We start from the raw sequence: 7,056 nt of genomic DNA on the forward strand, positions 1-7,056 counted from the left end.
TGATCTAGGTCAAGTCATTTTCACAATAAAAAACCAAAATAACTAATTCTTACTTAAACACTTTTTCAAAGGTGGAAATGGAACATGGTGTATACCATGCACTCCTGAGGTTAAGATTCGAGACGTATGCCTCGCCAATCTTAACTCTCGCCATCATCTAAAATCGTCAATGTGGTTTCGTCAAACCTTTTCTCAATCAAATCTAAGATACTTAAATCTTATTCAAGACTCTTTCAATAAAGGTGGAAATGGAACATGATGTATATCATGCACTCCTGAGGTTAAGATTCGAGACGTATGCCTCGCCAATCTTAACTCTCGCCATCGTCTAAAATTGTCAATGCGGTTTTTTCAAACCCTTTTCTCAATCAAAGTCCAAAATACTTAATTCCTATCTTAATACTTTTTCAATAAAGATGGAAATGGAACATGGCGTATGCCATGCACTCCTGAGGCTAGGATTCGAGATGTATATCTCGCTCATCCCAGTTCTCGCCATCGCTCAAAATACGTCCAACCAATCAAACTTTTTCTCGCCGCCGTGCGACTAATCAGAAAACCTTTTTTCATAAATGAAAGATATATTGTCTTAAGTGATACAAAACAATGTTTCGGCCACGATTGTTGAGTAGAGATAAATGACGCTTTTCCGAATATAGATTTATAAATCCGTTCGATGTGTGGTACGCGTCCACTCCTCATCTGTTTTGGGTAAAACGATGTTTTTGTCGATTAATACAATATAGCTTTCGCTAAAATTGACCAACAAACAAACATTTTTCTACCCAGAACTACGTAAGCCTTGATTTCTCTTTTGAGATACGTAGGAGCAGGATTTATAAATCTTGTCAGGCCCACTAATAAAAAACTTAGGTTTAGTCCTTCGTTAAAAAAAATCCAAAAACATCTTCCTTTCTTTTATTCTTTCTTTCCCACCTAATAACTGAAAAGCCTAACATTTCAAACTAACATTAACGCACACAACTGACCTAATGGTTCCCGTTGAGTACAACGGACGTAAGGGGTGCTAATACCTTCCCCTTGCGTAATCGACTCCCGAACCCTGATATTGGTTGCGATGACCATATCTTATCCTTTCATTTGTCTTGGGTTTTATCGATATTTCCCCTTTCCTTTTAGGAATAAATAAAGTTCGGTGGCGACTCTGTTCAGTCCATCATTGCGAGCGTGCGATCGCGCTTCGCTTTGAAGTCGTATCCCCATTTTTTCGAGGTGCGACATAAGTGATAGGATTAAACAGTTGGTTTAAGGTCTGAATTAATACTACTAATAGTGGATTTCCTCCCTGGCTTGGTAGCCCCCAGACGTAGGTGTGTGTGACACCGAACTGGGTAAACAATTCCTTGTGTTATTTATTGCACTTACGTTTTAAGTTCTGCATAATTCTTGTCTGCGCAGAATTGGATGTCATAACATCCCTTGTGACATCGAAAGTCTGTTAACTAGAATTTCAATTAGGATTCCAAAAGGACTTGATCTAAGAGATGAGAAACTTAAGCTAATGTAACATACTCTCATATGTTTTGATTCCTAAGTATAACACAGAAGAAACCTTAGCCCATGGAGCTTAAAAAGGCACTTGACATGATCCAAACACTTGTATCATAAATAACAAACCTTTGAATCAATGATACTTATTAAAAAAGATGAAATGTAATAATGAACTAGATGCCTAGGAGAATACAGATGAATCATAGACCAAAAATCATATGAAAAGAAGTTAGGGAAAATTTGGGGTATGACAGGTATGCTCAAGTTATTTTTGTGAAGAAAGGGCACATGTGGAAACATATGTTTTAGCATGTGTACAACATCTAACCCTTGTCAGCAGGCCAATATTGTAGTTGTTGTATGCTTTTTTTCCTAGTTGGTTCTATCAGATTTGTTGCTATATTTTAGCAGTGCAGTTATGTATATTTGTTTGATTAAATGGGATGTGATCAAATCAAATTTAAATGAATATTTAAATTTGAATTTAAAAACAAATCATATCTTTTGTTTGAGGCTTCTGTGGAACAAATCTAAAAGAGAATCGAATTAAATCTTATATATTTTTGGACGAGATCAAAGATGCTTATGCATATTGGAAAAAATCCCAGAAGAAGAATTGTTATTTAAGGAGACTCAAACCTAATCTTTGTGACGAGCATGTATTGAAGATACCTAGTGTTAAGCTTTTATTTGAGTAATTTGTTTGTGTTACTTGTACACCATGCTAGTGCCCTCATTCATATCATAAGGAATATTGTTGGTTTGTTTAGTTGAGTTGTAATATAACATCCTATAAGTTGTTTATTGAAGGAACAATTACTTAAGATTAGTGATTGAAATAAAGTAAGAGGGGTTCTCATATTTAGGGGGGGGGGGGGGCTAAATAGAAATTCACTAGGATTGGGAAGAGGCATTGAACAACATGGGGTTGTTGTTCCTATAATACTAATTATACTAATTCAAGATAGTGAATTTCCTTTCTTGGGTAGGGTGCCCCCTAGACGTACGTGTGGTTTCACCGAACTGGTTTAACAATTTTGTGTGTTCCTTTATTGCTTTTCCGCTTCATCATCTTGTTTATCAATTGTTTGTTAATTCTGGTGTAAGATGTTGAACACCCTTGTTTAAGCATCTGGTCCTATATTTGTCCCCTTAAGAACATAATTTCGTGAAGTAATACCATTTAATTCAAGAATAAATTGAACGAATGATGAGAAGAATAAAGAAGTCCCTAGAGAGAAAATGCAATGCTCCATCCTCTAGAGAATGAATTTTACCCAATTGTGACGAATATTGCTTAAAAGCACCCACATGAGATAAATATCAAAATCATCTGCTCTTTCGCAGTTGCAAGGTTTCATTCACAAGATTTTAACCATAATCCAGTGTAGGATTCTCATCTCAAATTTAATCTAAATAATGTTAAAGTTGGCCATATCCAGACGATCACCAAATACAAACTTAAAAATACTTGTTACGAACTAAAGCTTAGCAAACTTAGGGGCATTAGTAGTACATATTTCATCACCTCTAGCCCACAAACCAAAATGAGTATTAAAGTCACTCAAAGAAAATTTAATCAACTAATTCTTAAAGTGACACTCTAAACCTTCATCACTGATTTTCAAGTTGCAGTAAAATGCCTTAATAAGCTCAGGATCATATCTCTTGTTAAAATTCAAAAATCTCAGCAAACTATGTTCCTCTCTCAGAGCCAAAAATCTAACTACTAATTTAGTCTCAAACAACTTTTCAATTAAATTCCCAGACTCTACATTTTTGTTTGAGAACTCATTGACATACCTCTGTATATTTTCTTCTGGATTCAATTTGCGAATTTTCTTATTGGTGAGAGAAGTCTCCCTATTGAAGATTTAATGAGCAGTACCAGTTTTGGACTTTTTTGTGAACCCTTGCATCAGTTGATTCCTTGCTTGCTTGAATTTTTGTTCTTGGACTTTTTGGAACTGGAGGTGGAGATTGATTTGATGTTGATCCTTATCTCTTCCCTTTTTTCTTTTCAGAGAAACTCTTTTGAGGAACATTTGAAGACATGATGATTTGATGATTATGATCAAGGATTGCAGAGATGATGGGTTTATGGTTGATGAATGATTAATGATGATTATGAGTGAGATGAAATGCATGATGATGATTGTGAAAATGAAGAAACAAAATTTAACAATGAATTTTTGAGTGAAATGGATTTTGAGAGAAAGAGAGTTTATGGAGAGTAAGAGGTGAATGAAATGAGAAAAAATGAACCATTAATGCAAAAATTGCTTAAAACTCGTGCCTCTTCATTTCATAATTTGAATCATGTTGTTTCTGTGATTTGAATCATGCACTTGAAAATTTCAAATAAATGATTTATGATTTGAATCACGTTGTGGCTGCGACTCGAATCAAACTTCTCAGCGCCAAACACTTGAATTTTCAATTCTTATGACCCGAAATAAGTTAAACCTGTTATTCGAATCATGAAGCACAATTTTGAAAAAAATTCTTTAATGCATGAAAAAATTATTTTGATAAGATGAAAAATAATTTTTAATGATGTTTTTAATGGAAAAATATTTAATGCAAATGCTAAAATTCATTTAATGAATGAGAATTAATATTGATGATAATGCATGTATGAATGAAGTTAAATGTAAATGTGTATATATAATGAATAGATGAAAATGAAATTTAAACCGATGCATTGAATAATTTAAAGCATGAGATGCACAAACATAATGCATACACATACATATACACATAGACATATCAAACATACAATGCACTTAGGCATTTGAATAATTATAACTATGTATACATAGAAAATAAATAAAGGAAGGTTGGAACAATCATACCAATTTAGACGATCTAAGTTTAAATTGATGCATACGAAAACAATTAGTAATCAACAACAGGAATATCATAAGTGAATAACATGAACAATCATATACTAATTGGATATAACTCCTCTTGCACGTCTGAAGGATACTATCAAACTCTCCTTCATAAGGCTTCAGATGAACTTGAATGACAACGATTTGATTATCATTGATGGACACATCTTGTCAATCCCTAAAAATTGATTCAATACTTTGACAATCATTATCACTTCAAGGAACACATTTCTACCCTTGAATATTTTCTAATTGTTGAAACTTCGGAGAATCATTGCCAATAGTCACAAACTGTCTTCATTTTCTTTTTACGATAACCTTAGAAGAATATGTCACTTAGAAGATGTTTTTTGTTTATTTCTTTTATCTCTCTAAAACTTCAAGCATGTTGTAGTGTTAATGCACCAACATCTTTAATTAGGATAAATCAAGAGCAAAATTTAAGACAAGGTGTCAGGTATTTTATTACACTGCACATACCTCAACATATTGTCAATTCAATCCCTGATGAATTAAAACTTAGAGAATATATTAAATACAATTAATGTTTGAAGAATATACTAGTAACGTTTTACTTTAAGTTAATATATGTAATGAATAATCAGACATTAGTAAATCTTTGTAACATCATTGGAATTCATTGAATTGCATAAGCTTCCAAACAATTTGAAAAAATCGTCTAGGATCGAAGGAACCATATCCTCAACTTTTGGAGTGACAATACTTTGATCAAAATCTCCTCTATGATATCAATTGTTGGGTGAGAATATGGACACAAAGAGGTCTAGAAGGGGGGTTGAATAAACTTATCCTCTAAAATACAATTTCAAAAACATTATAGGTCTCATAGACGAAATCAGATATTTTAAGAAACACGTAAACAAAACACAACACTAAAAGAGCTTGGAAGCATCTCAATAAATTAAACAAAGTGAAATATTACATGATATCACAAAGGACTTGATTTATTCTAATACAAGTCAATCACAAGACAACCAAATCTGCTTTAAACAAATCAATTTAAAAACTCTTTACATAGGTGTTCATTCAAGACTTAAGCTTACACATTAAATCCCTAAGCTTACACATTAATGCATTGCAGACCTAAACTTACACATTAAATCCCTATAAGCATGATTTTTAGAACCCTAATAGGACTCTAAAATCCTTATAGGAAATCCGCCATAACTCTAATGGGACTCTGAAGCCCTACAGATAATCAATTAGAGCCCTAGGCAAGACTCTGCAACCCCAATAGGCATATGCAAGAACCCTCTTGAGGCTCTTAAGCTTGTGGGTGAGACCCTACATACAAGTGAAATTCAAATTGAGTTACAAGTAAAATGCGAATAAAATTCAAGACCATGTTTGGAAAAAGCACAAAAATCAAGTGATGAACAAATCCAAAATTCATTAATTAAAAAGTTGAGACTACAAAAGGCCCAGACAATGGATGAGTGATTACTCTAATGAGGTACAACAAGAATAAAAGCATAAAATACTATCCTAGTTGAGGTGAGCATCCCATGAGAGACCTTTGTTGGAGCAGTTCCCGCCTCTCCAACACCCTTGTCACTAGGAACCACCTCTTTGGGATAGAGGTTGTCTCCATATCCTCTTCCAAAGGCTGGCCAGCCACGAGGTCAGTCTCTTCAACCAAACAAACGTCCACCACTATCTTAAAATAGTCTAGCTCTCTGAGGTAGAGGTCGAAGTACAAACAACTTACACGCTTTTTGGCCTTCTTAAATCCTTGATCACCAAAATGGAAGCCATCTATACGGGCCTCCTCGAGATCCACCTTGAAACTGCCCAACTCAACCTCTACTCTGACAAGTTTATTGCTTTGGTTTTGAAGGCTAGTCTCAAGAGTCTTCGTCTCTTTCAACAACTTATTCTTCTCCTGCCTAACCTTTTCAAAGTCTTCCTTGGCCCTGAATAACTCCCTTTCAAGAAGCTGGAACGTTTTTGATTAAATAAGTGTTGAGAAGCTGGAACGTCTTCTAAGAGCCATACGCCTTGGCCTTCTCTACATCACTAGTGGCATGTAGGTGGTCATATGTAAACGCCATTTCGTCGAAGCTCCTGTCCATAAGTGACACCCCTTTTTGCCAGGAACAACATAAGATCCGCATTTTGAAGAGTCGTCCCCACCATCATCCATAAAATTTCCCATCTCCAAGTCTATGGAAGGAATGACGTCCACATCAATGGACCCTTTCCCAGGATCCATCTTATTCCTCTTTGTAGGGGATGACATTTTGTTCTCAAGAGGAAAGGCAAATGAATGGATTTGGGGACGACCTTGATGACATTTCCCTCATTGTCCAATTTCCTTTTGCACGAGTCTAGAAGCCAGAGCGATAACTTTGGTGAACTGGTTCCACCTCGTCCCGACAAACTTTAACTTCCCCCATCATAAATCGTATAAATCGTTTCAATCAACATAATATGAACATTTAGACAAATCTAAATCAAATCTAAATCGTGTAAAAATATATTATTGTTTAAATCATAGAGTGTAATGAACTATCGCCTAAGATATTACTAACCAAAACAAAATTACCTTTGTTTAGGTTTGAAAAGGGTAAGTCTAAAGAACACAAAATAAATTATTGGTGTAAGAACTAAGAACAAAGAAGAGAATATT

The sequence above is a fragment of the Lathyrus oleraceus genome, chromosome 4 (genome assembly GCF_024323335.1).
Source record: "Lathyrus oleraceus cultivar Zhongwan6 chromosome 4, CAAS_Psat_ZW6_1.0, whole genome shotgun sequence".
In the NCBI taxonomy this organism is placed as follows: domain Eukaryota; kingdom Viridiplantae; phylum Streptophyta; class Magnoliopsida; order Fabales; family Fabaceae; genus Lathyrus; species Lathyrus oleraceus.